A 12,363-nucleotide genomic window follows, 5' to 3' on the forward strand; every position below is an offset into this window, starting at 1 on the left:
GTGTGCGTGTGCGCAGGTCCACGGGCGGTCGGAGGGCGCGACGTGCGGGCCGGTGATGTCGCAGGGCGGGGTGCAGGCGCTGGAGGCGATGCTGTTCGCGCTGGACCACGCGCGCGCCCCGCCTCGCGCGCCCGGCCTGCGGCGGTCGGCGCCGCTCGTGCTCACGACGCGACACAACGACACCTAACGGCCTCGAGATGGCGCTGGACTTCATCAAGGTACAATGCTCACGTAAAAAAGTTTTTTTCATATGGTGTGTCCGTTTAGGTTTGTGCATTTGCTACATCTTCGTTGCAGCTGTCCCCTCCATTTTTTACCAACACGTTTACATTTCTTTAGTAGTCGAACGAAAGGTGAGCCAGAGCTTTAACCTAAACAAAAGAAAAATAACCTAACCATAAAAATGACATTTTTAATACAAACTTTTTTCCGACTGTACTTTTTGTTGACTGTGCTTGCATTGTCACCCAAACTACATTTGCATACCAAATTTCAAGTCGATGCTATAACCGTTGAAGAGTTCCGTTCTTCGGAGACGATCCTGGCTGGACTACCAGGATGTCACTACTAGATTATTGTAGTGTCACGCGATTTACATAGTATTCCAAATTTTAAGTCAATCTGACTACTGGAAGTTGGTCAAATGTAACTTGCAAGATTTGAATACAGACAGAGACAGGCAGACAGACAACGGGACAGGTGAAAAAACCTTTCTTTTTGTCTTGTTGAGTATATCCATCCTAATCAACATTTATTTTAAGCTAGTTACTTAATAACTTACTTACGCACGAGCACGATAGTAGGTATACAGCCACGAACTGGTCACGAGCGGGCACGCAATGTTTTCTCTGTTCATTGCGTGGTGCTGCCAGATAACCGATGCGCAACGATCGTGACGGGCGCGCAATGAGCAGAGCTCGTGATGATGTCCCGCTCTCGTCGTGCGCAGGGTCCATCAGCAACATCGAGGAGGGCCCGTCGGCGGCGTCGTGCCTGCCCGCGGGGCCGGGCGGGCCGGGGCGGGGCTGCGGCCCGTCATCTCGGGCGTGGTGGGCGCGGCCTCCAGCGTCACGTCGGTGCAGGTGGCCAACCTGCTGCGCCTGTTCAAGATCCCGCAGGTGTCGTACTTCAGCACGTCCCCGGAGCTGTCCAACAAGGCGCGGTTCGAGTACTTCACGCGCACGATCCCGTCGGACCTGCACCAGGCGCGCGCCATCGTGGCCATCGTCAGGACGCTCGGCTGGCGGTACGTCTCCATCATCTACGAGGAGTCCAACTACGGGATCAAGGTGAGCCGAAACGCTTGTTATTGTTCTTTGACGAGTAGAGGAAAATAAATCGCAGTCTTGGGTACCGGCAAAAGAACCACAGCGAATAGGATTGTTTTGGACGAACTAGTTTTTGCAGAATGCTGATACCTTTAGAATTAGGTATATTATGGTTACTACAAACTATGCGCTGGCTGCGATCACAACATAAATTAATGGGCATAATTATGAGGCTTTGTTGTAAAGTAGTGTAAATTTAACTGGCATGTGTAGTTACATACATATATTCCAGTATAGACAACTCTGATCTTAAGCGCATCATGTTCGACCGTAGTGAAGGCAGCACTAGCGCTGTCTACCTTCACCGTATGCCGATTTCCAACTTGCAACGCGGTCCGTCTGTAGTGAGCCATAATCTCTTGATCGCTTTCCGTCGATATTGCATTGTTTTCTCGGCAGGCGTTCGAGGAGCTGGAGACGCTGCTGGCGCGCGACGAGATCTGCATCGCCGTTAAGGAGCGCCTCGTGAAGGACTCCGGAGAGGCGCCCGCCAGCGCCTACGACGCGATCGTCGCGCGTCTGCTGGCGCGCCCCGGGCCCGCGGTGGGTCGCCTGCTCCCTGCTCCCTGCTCCCTGCTCCCTGCTCCCTGCTCCCTGTGAGCGACCCCGGTCGTGTCGTAACGTGGTCGGTCGTCCGCAGGAGTGATCGTGTTCGGGTCGGACCAGGAGGTGGCGGGCGTGATGGCGGCCGTGGTGCGCGCGGGCGCGGAGGGCGCCTTCGGCTGGGTCGGCTCGGACGGCTGGTCGGCGCGCGCGCTGGTCGCCGCCGCCGCGAGCGCGCCGTCGAGGGGACCATCTCCGTGCAGCCGCTGGCGCGCCCGGTGCGGGGCTTCCGCGAGTACTTCTCAACCTCACCGTGCAGAACAACCGCCGCAACCCCTGGTTTGTAGGTAAACTCGCGCCGCGCCCCCCCCGCGCCGCGGCTGGGCGGGGCGCGCGCTGACGGCCGGCCTGTCCGCAGAGTTCTGGGAGGAGCAGTTCCAGTGCCGGTGGGAGGGCCCGGGCGCGGCGCGCACGCCGTACAACTCGCACTTGCGGCGCTGCTCGGGCGCGAGCGGCTGTCGCCCGCCAACACCGAGCTGGAGGCGCAGCTGCAGTTCGTGGCCGACGCCGTGCTGGCGCTCGTGCACGCGCTCAGGGACATGCACGCGGCCGAGTGCGCCCCCCCCGCGCCCGCGCCCTGCCCCGCGCTCCGCCGCCCGCCGGCCCGCTGCTGCTGCGCTACCTGCGCAACGTGCGCTTCACGGGTGAGCCCCGCCCCCCCCCGCCTCCGCCCCCGCCCCGCCCCCGCCCGCCCCGCCTCACCGCACGTCGCCCTCCGCAGGTCTGAGCGGCGAGGAGTTCCACTTCGACGCGAACGGCGACGGCCCCGCGCGGTACAACATCATGCACTTCAAGCAGGTGGAGCGCGGCGTGTTCCGCTGGCTCAGGGTCGGCCGCTACCGGGACGGGGAGCTCGAGCTGGACATGGACGGTGAGACTGACGCGGCCGGGACGTCCGGCCGCACTGGGCGACACGCCGCACGCGCCGCCGGCTCCTGAGGGCGAGTCACGCTTGACCTTAGTCGATATGAAGCGGGGTTCGTGCCGTCTAAGCTGTTGCCTTTCTTTTTCTTGACTCTTCTACTCTACCGTTCGCTCCGCTTCTCTTCACACGTTGCGTTCTTCGATTGCCGGCTTAAATACGAAATTCGAGCCGAACGCGGACGAAGCGAAGGCATCATTTACGTAGACGCGCTCGTTATACCCCGTTTCGTCTCAAAAGCGAAAAACAATGATAAGCATTGCAATTTTTTTGATTCTTATTATGGTCTCGACTTAATAATCATAATACGATTTGTTTTTTTTTTGTTTCGATCAACAATACAGCGATACAATTCAAGTGGGGCTCCCCGCGGCCGCCGGAGTCGGTGTGCAGCGCCGAGTGCGACCTGGGACAGGCCAAGCAGTACGTCGAGGGGGAGAGCTGCTGCTGGCACTGCTTCAACTGCACGCAGTACGAGGTCAGCCGACACGCACACACACACACACACACACACACACACACACACACAACACGCATGTACACGGCATGACAGGTGCTAGCAATAAGCAGTGCTTTTCGCCATTCCATAATATCGCGATACACGTGCCCGAAACCGGGTCGCGCACCACTCACGCATCAGCATGCGAGTCTCCCTTCAACTTTTCTAAGGAGAAAAAAAACGAGACGCGATCTCCTGGCGTGCTCAGAATCTCAATAAATATGGCAAGGAGTTCCCTCTCATCGTGTCGGTCGTTCCCCGCGCAGATCCGGGCGCCGGAGTCGGAGACGGCGTGCCGCGAGTGTCCGCGCGGGACGCTGCCGACGCCACGCGCACGCGCTGCGAGCCGCTGCCCGCGCAGTACCTGCGGCCCGCCTCGCCCGCCGCGCGCGGCGCCATGGCCTTCTCCGCCGTCGGCATCGTGTGCACACTGTACGGCCGCCCGCCCCGCCCCGCCCCGCCCGCCCCGCCCCGCTCTGACCCGCCCCGCTGTCGGCAGGTTCGTGCTGGGCGTGTGGGTGGTGCGCGGCGACACGCCGGTGGTGCGCGCGTCGGGCCGCGAGCTGAGCTTCGTGCTGCTGGGCGGCATCCTCGTGTGCTACCTGCTCACGTTCCTGCTCGTGCTGCGCCCCACGGACGCGCTCTGCACCGCGCAGCGGTCGGTACCTCGCGCCGGGACGCTCGCCCGCCACTACCGGCGCCGGTACCACTCGCGATGCGCTCACGGGCCGTTCCCTCCCCGCAGGTTCGGCACGGGGCTGTGCTTCACGATCGTGTACGCGGCGCTGCTGACGAAGACGAACCGCATCGCGCGCATCTTCGCGGCGGGGTCGCGGTCGGCGCGCCGGCCGGCGTTCATCTCGCCGCGCTCGCAGCTGGCGGCGTGCGGCGCGCTGGTGGGCGCCCAGCTGGCCGTGCTGGGCGCCTGGCAGGCGGCGGCGCCCGCGCGCGCCGTGCGGCACCTCCCCGCGCGCGACCAGGCCGTGCTGGTGTGCGACGCCTACGTGGACGCGTCCCACACGCTCGCCTTCAGCTACCCGGCCGCGCTCGTGCTCACCTGCACCGTCTACGCCGTGCTCACGCGCAAGATCCCCGAGGCCTTCAACGAGAGCAAGCACATCGGTGAGTGAGGCCGCCCCGCCCCGCGCCGCCCGCCCGCCCGCCACGCCCCGCCCGCACTGACCGCGCGCCGTCCGCAGGTTCACGATGTACACGACGTGCGTCATCTGGCTGTCGTTCGTGCCGCTGTACTTCGGCACCGCGAGCCACCTCACGCTGCGCGTCACCACCATCGCCGTCACCATCTCGCTCAGCGCGACCGTCACGCTCGCCTGCCTGTTCGCGCCCAAGGTGAGCGGGGATGGAGGGCCGGAGGGACGGCGGAGGGACGGAGGGGCGCTGACGGCTCACGCGGCCCGTGTTGCAGGTGTACATCATCCTGCTGCGGCCGAGCGCAACGTGCGCGCGAGCCTGATGCCGGGGCGCTGGCGCGCGGGCCGCCCGCGGGGGCGCCGTGTGCGCCGCGTTCGGCGCCGCGCCGCTGCGCCGCGCCCGCCCCGCCGCTGGCCACGCCCTCCACCGACCGCTCCACGCTCAACGACAACGGTCCGAGCTTACGGCTTTTCGCTCTGTTCTCTCTATACGGAAAATATCAGGCGGTCACTGTACCTAAACGTCGCACGTTCCAGACCCCACGCCGGGCTCGTGCCTGGACCGGCAGGTGCAGACGGAGCCGCTGGAGCAGTTCCCGGCGCTGCCCGCTCCGGCCGGCGCGGAGCTGGCGCTGTCGGCGCGCGCGCTCGGCCCGCGCGCGGGGGCGCCGCGGGGGGCGCCGCGGGGGGCGCCGCGGAGCGCCACTTATAGCGCGCGCCGCCCCGTCCCCCCGCGCGTCCCGCGTCCCCGTGCTAGTGTGACGACCCTCGGATCCGACTCGACTCTCCCTTGTTTCTCGAGATCGCCGATCCGTGTACTCTGTTCTGAATCGATTCAGTAGAACGACGAGTAGCCATATATGATGGTAATAATTTCAAAGAGCGCTCGCGGCTCCGAATCGTTGATCGTTTTATTCTGTAAAGTTTACTGTACATAATGTAGGAGCCCTTTGAAAGTTCCTAAGAATTTTAAAATTAATAAATCGTTATTGACTTATCGATAAGTGGAACAAACCGAATTGTGATACTAGTTTAGGTTATTAAAATTAAACAAACGGAATCGATTTGTCGTTTTATTGTCAGCACCTCGTGGCGGCTGTCGTCACAATGTTTGTCTCTCCGTCGCCATGCGATTGAGGCTGGACGAGAACAGGTAAGACAGAAAACGCGAAATAGTAACGACGACTCTACTACTACTTACTACTATATTTACTATATTTGTTCCTGGAGTCCGACGTCACGGAGTCATGTGCATTTCTACAACCGGCTGGCAGGTTTTAGCCAAATGTTATTATTTTTATTACATGAATCTCCTAATGATACCTATACAATGAATAAATGAAACGAATGAAATGCCTGGCTAAATAAATAAGTGGTGGTTTTAACTGCCCTTTCAGTAGAAAATACGAACAATTAGAACTAGGTTTGCAAAAAAAATCGTAGACAAACTATTTTTAATAATTAAAAAAAAATAGCATGTCCAGAATTTTTTAAGCAAACCCATTTAAGTATAGTATTTTTTTCTAATATAATAAGTTTATCATAAAATGCATTTTCTTTCTATTATCAGATCGGTGAAGTTCGATTTAAGTTCGGATCTTAGACCATATATAAATCAATGAACTCCGACAAAAATTTGACGACCAGATGCCCTAGTCTAATGGTTGAAGAACCTGACTACGAAGCTTGAGGTCCCGGGTTCGATTCCCGTGTTGGGGCAGATATTTGTATGAAAAATACGAATGTTTGTTCTCGGGTCTAGGGTGTTTAATATGTATTTAAGTGTGTATCTATATCTATATAATTATATTTATCCATTGCTTAGTACCCATAACACAAGCTTTGCTAAGCTTACTTTGGGTCTGTCAATTGGTGTGAATTGTCCCGTGATAATTATTTATTTATTTATTTATTTATTATAATGAAAACACAATGAGTGCACTCTTCGCGTAATGGATTGCTACTAAGTCAAAACGACAATTATCATTTTCTACTAATAATAATAAAATTTATTGCCACAAAAAATAAGACTACACAGTAACAAAAACAATTCCACGTAAGTAGGTGGCAATGGGCTCGAGCTCAGCATAAGCTGCGAGCAAAAGAAACTTGCAGCGCTGATTTTCAGCCTGCGTCCGTCCCACAGCGTAAAATTTACTTAAGTACTTAATTTATTTTATAAGTATATTATTTTATTTATTTCTGTTCTGTACTACACGAATCCTTCCAATTTCCCCCCGAAGTTAAAGGTTTTTCTAATAGCTCACGGATTGTACGTGTACATACCTCTAAGGACCAACTGTTAATGAGATTTAATTACTAATTTTAAACTACTTTTTAAGCATATTATTTCAATCGAGATGTTATGTATACCATGGTATTTATATTAGATAAAATCTTGCTTTAAAATTTAAACGACTGATAAAAGGAAGAGGTTATAAATACGGTCGTATTTTTTTTTACCTACCCCAAATCCCCGTCATTTAGGAAACGATTTAAATTTTTTTTTGTTGATATGCAAATGCCTCCAATTAGATCCCATAGTCACCAAATCAGGATCCAAAGAGTGGATCCTAAGGATTCTTTAATTATTGTATGGACAAGAAGAATATTCTAGAAAGCCCAAACACGCCTACGCTATGTTGTCCTGTCTTGGAGTTCCAGTATCTAGCTTCCGGTTTCATCACCAGATCAGCACGCATTATTATTGCCATCAGAACTGCGCATAATAGCCACGTGTTGTATAATATCGCAATAAAAAGTAGGTGAAAGTCAAGTTCAATCAAAGTCTAAGATTCCCTTGCATATACGAAGTTACACAGATGGTTTTATAGGTAAGTACAAGTGAGGCTAATATAAGCATGTAACCAGAGCTACGCAAAGTAGATATGAGTTTGTACTACAACAACAAATTCTAACAAACCGAGCTGGTTCATCTAGATAACGAGCTTGAACTAAATCTGCTCAACCTTGACGCCTGCAAAAAGCTTACGAGCAATCAAATAAATCTGCATTTAATTTCGACTGTGTGGCGCGGCAAAGGAGCGGCGAGACAAGGAACCGGACTTTCAGAAATGCGTTTAACTTGTATGAATTACATAAAAATGTTTAACTTCACAGCTGATAGCAGACACAAAGTTATTCGAATAAACTTCAAAATAGATGAGAATACTTGAGAATAAATAGTTAGGAACAAGGTTTATTTTGCATTGAGACTTGCTAGAGGGGCGGGATTACTTTTAAAATAAAGGAAAATGTAAGTGTTTATTTAAATAAAGCTTGAAGTGTCAGTTAAAGCACTAGAAAGACAATATAATTGATAAAATCCTTGTTTTTGACCAATTTTCGTGATAGAAAATGATTAAAATGTCAATTCATTAAAGATAAAAACGAGTGAGGTGGGTGAAAAGGGTATTAAAATGTGAAAAATGAATACTGTCATGAAATAAAAATGTTGTATGGTTCAAAACCCGAAAGATTTGGTCGTTATTTACAAAAAACGTGTTAAATACCTACGGACCGAGGTAATGTAGCCAAGCGAGCTTCTGATGGGTGGGTGTGGGGGGCCAATTTTTTGCGCGTTTTTCGAATGCTGAGTATGCGGGAATGAAAGCCCTGATGATAAGATGTACATTAAGTTCAATTTTGACCAAAAAAATAGCAAAAAAAAATAAAAAAAAAATATTTTTTTTTCACGTGGAAACAAAAATATGGAACTAACTGGAACTAAAGACCATAAAAGAATACCAATAACGTCAAATCGTATTATCGTGACTTGAAACATTTCCGAATTAATCACCTTAAAAATAAAATAAATAACCGAAAACTAATAGAAATGTAACAACAGTTTAAAACCTAACTCTAACAATCCTGACATTCAGAAACCTAACATCTTAAAACCAGTTGTTTTAACCGATTTGAAACCTAAAAATTTCGAACCACTTTCTTTAAACTAACAATTTCAAACACCTAACCTTTTCAAACTTAACATTTCAGAACCTTACCATTCGAAACCTAACTTTTTTTAACAACAATTTGAGACCTAACTTTCTAAAACCTAACAATTTCAAATTGATATTGAAACCTCCCTTTTTTAAACGTAACAATTTGAATCGAAAATTTCCTAAAATTCTTCTAAAATTTAAATTTAGAACCCAATGATTATCAACCTGAATTTTTTTAAACTACATTTTGTTTTATGTGTGGTGTTGACAAAGTCCTTGTGTGTACCATTATGAACAACAAAAGGAAGCAACCTTTGAGAAAAAAAAATTTCAAACCTAACATCGTGGAACCCAACTTTATGAGACCTAACTTTAAACCAATATTCTTATAACGTTATTTTTCAAACCCACCTTTTAAACCTATATTCCTAGAACCAACCTAAATTTTTCAAACCTCACTTCCTGGAACCTAACTTTTTGGAACCTAACTTCCTTGAACCTACATTCCTAGAACCAGCCAGCGAGGGAGCCCAAAGCAGAGGGCCACCGGGCAAACCTTGCCAACCAACGGGCCTTCGGGCCCACAAGAGGGCGGCGTCCGGTCTTCGGGCCGACGCCTTTGGACGGAGGTGAGCCTGAGCGAAGTACCTGTCCTTTAGGTCAGGGAAAAGCGAGGGTGAGCCCATCGGGCGGAGGGCGTTAGCCCAGTGATGCCGGGCGGCGCAGCCCTTTTAAGGGCTGTGGTCGCCGGACGTGACGACTGACTTTTTCGACGTGACTGGGGTAGGGGGGGTGTTGGTCTGGTGAGGGGAGCCAAAGGCAGAGGGCCACCGGGCAAACCTTGCCAACCAACGGGCCTTCGGGCCCACAAGAGGGCGGCGTCCGGCCTTCGGCCGACGCCTTACAGACGGAGGCAAGCCCTTGCTTTTGCCTGTCTTAAATGATGGGTATTAAGTAAGGGTGAGCCTCATCGGGCGGAGGCGCAAGCCTAATGATGCCGGGCGGCGCAGCCCTTTTAAGGGCTGTGGTCGCTGGACGTGACTGACTTTTGACGTGACTGGGTGGGGGGGTGTTGGTCTGGTGAGGGGAGCCGCCGGGCGAACCTTGCCAGCCAACGGGCCTTTGGGCCCTAAGAGGGCGGCGTCTGGCCTTCGGGCCGATGCCTTTTTTGAGGGGGCGAGCCCAAGCTGAGTACCTGTCCTCATTAGACAGGGAAAGGTGAGGGTGAGCCCTATTGGGCGGAGGCGCAAGCCAATGATGCCGGGGTGGCGTAGCCCTTTTCAGGGCTGTGGTCACCGATGGGGCGAACCTGAGCTGAGTACCTGTTCTCATTAGACAGGGAAAGGTGAGGGGGAGCCCTTGGGCGGCACAGCGGCGAGGGCGAGGAATCCCGGACCCGCATTGCACGTGCCGTCCTGGACGAGCGCCCCTAAAATCCTAGGGCGCAGCGCCCCAACACCATCTTGGGGCGCAGAGAGGGAGCCCATCCCGGGCTGGCCTGCGGCGTCGCGGTGAAATGTTCGCGATCCCGTGGCGTCCGCACAAGGGCCGAGAGGGTAAGGTCGTGTTGTTTTTAGTCGGTATGCCCCCTCTTGGGGAGAGCCCGACAGATCCCACCCGCTGCCTCGAGCGGGGACATGCATAAGGCGCATTTTCAGCACGTTAAAAAAAAAAAAAAAAAAAAAAAAAAAAAAAAAAAAAAAAAAAAAAAAAAAAAAAAAGGTTAGGGTTAGGTTAGGTTAGGTTAGGTTAGGTTAGGTTAGGTTAGGTTAGGTTGAGGGAAAATTCGACCTGACTTTTTGGCTTGCTTCTTGGTTTTGCTCGAATTTTGTCCTTGCCGGTGCGTTTTCGCTGCTTCTTTTGTGCTCATCGCCTTCTGCTTGAGTCACTCGACATTTTGGTTCTTTTGCCGTGTCTCTAGCTTCTCTAGAACACTCAAAATTAATTTTTGAAATTGGGGCCCAAAACGCTTCACGTTTTGCGGTTGTAATTTCAAAAACACAAGTTTCCGTTTTTGTTTCTAAATTTCATTATTAATATTTGGTTTAGTTTTTGTAAATTCTTGTTGCTGGGTAATATTTGGGATTAGTAGCACTATCCATTGCCGTTTACCGAATAATTTTTGAACTTACCATTCGGAAGTTATTCGGTGAAACGTGGATTGCTATTATTTTCCCATAGGCGCAATAATTATTTTTCATAAGTTTGTCGGGGACTTTGAAAAATTATTGCGTCTAAACCATAACGGTCCGGGATTTGATAGTTAGTGGGTTGAATAGGAGGTAGTTTGCGCCGCCTAACGGCACCTCGCAACAACTTCTAACTATCATAGTCTTGTGGTAACTTGGCGAAAACTACCAACTTTTTGGTAAGTTGGTAATTTTGGCCGGTTCGCACTTGACCGTTTTGAGTTAGGTTTTGCCCTTCTGGCAAAATCAACTTGGTAAGGGGGGGTTTTTATAGGCGGGGGGGTAAAAGGGCCGGGAAGGGCTCCGTGGGTGCTCCATTTTTTGGAATCCCACTTAAGGGGGTTAGTTATGGGGAAAGACAGTTCTGGGAAGGGGGTTGTCTCCAACCCCCAGAAGGACCTGTCTTTGGGGGGGGTGAATAAAGGGGGCGGGAAGACCAGCTCCATGGTTAACCCTGGGCGTCGTGAGCGCGCTGGCCCCAGTGGTAGTTCCCACAAGGGGAATTTTTCAGTCGACGCTGGCACTTACCGGCTCGACTTTCCAGTTCTCCGTTCCCACTCAAAGGGAAACGTGAGGGCTGCAAAGGGGCTGGAGGGGGAGGGCAGCTGCAATAACAAGCAGAGCTCTACCATGCCTGTGCACATGTCGGACGCATCCGACTCTGAGGAGGAGGATGCACCATTGTCCCGAACATTGCTTAAGGTGGACTGTAGAGAGGAGTTCATTGGGGACTCTCCAAATGGGAGTCTCTCGAGGAAACGGCCGACAAGTACGGTGTCCGAGGGGCCTATCGCTCCCAAACTTGGCACTTCACGCAAGGGCGATAAGCGCCCGTCGACGCATAGCCAGTCTTTGGCTGCGGTTGAAAGCGGTCTCGCGGGACAAAATACCGAGGCCGTGAATGAGTACCTGGAGTCGGACGAAGGGCCTGGCTACTGCCCGAGTTACCGTGATCTGGAAGGGGCTCATAGAGACAGTAGGGACGAGGTGCCTGTGGCACCCCAAGCACAAACCAGGGAAACCCTGGTGGCGGCGGCGCTCTTGAATGTAGCCACCATTCAAGATCAGATCAAGCGGAGTAGCCACATCAAGGGCACCATTTGGGGGACCATAAATCAGGCCGCCAAAGGGGTGATTGACGCAGTCGAGGAACTGAGGACAATCACCCCCGGGGAGGAACATCGTCGCCTCCGCGCGGACAACAGCCGACTCGCCAGAGAGCTGGACATTGTCAGGGCGGAGTTGAAGGCCTTTAAACAGGCCTTCGAGGAATCGCGGGTGACTCCCGCCACAACAGCTGGAGTGCCAGCAGCTGCCGACCTCAGGGAGCTCATGGATGAGCTGAGGCGCGACCTGCAGGTGTCCCTGGGCGGGATGATAAATGCCCGCCTGGGAGAGCTGGAGGCGCGCCTCCCGCCGGAGCCAGTCCTGAGGCCTCCACTCGCGGCTGACAGGCGCCAGGAGCCGCCTGCCCGTCCGAGAACTCAGCCTAACCTGGCTGCAGGCGCTATGCGAGAGCCGCAACCCCAACCGAAAGGGGCCATGGTTGGGGACAAGACAGGGCAGCAATCCAAGAGGGTGCTTACTGCCCCCAACTCCCAGCCCCAACAGGGGAAGGGGCACGCGGGTGCCAAAAAGACGCCAAATCCGGGACCGCAAACCCAGAGTCAAACGGTCGCTGGTCCCAGCAGGCGGGAGGCTCCGGCCCCGGAAGCAGAGGATGCTTC

At 52.9% G+C, this 12,363-nt stretch overlaps 1 pseudogene; it reads left to right on the forward strand.

Moving 5' to 3' along the window:
* The window catches only part of LOC141437129 (metabotropic glutamate receptor 2-like), an 11,440-nt pseudogene extending 6,095 nt beyond the window's left edge, over positions 1-5,345 (forward strand).
* Positions 5,346-12,363: the final 7,018 nt, after the last annotated feature.

Source organism: Choristoneura fumiferana, chromosome 17 (assembly GCF_025370935.1).
Source record: "Choristoneura fumiferana chromosome 17, NRCan_CFum_1, whole genome shotgun sequence".
In the NCBI taxonomy this organism is placed as follows: Eukaryota; Metazoa; Arthropoda; class Insecta; order Lepidoptera; family Tortricidae; genus Choristoneura; species Choristoneura fumiferana.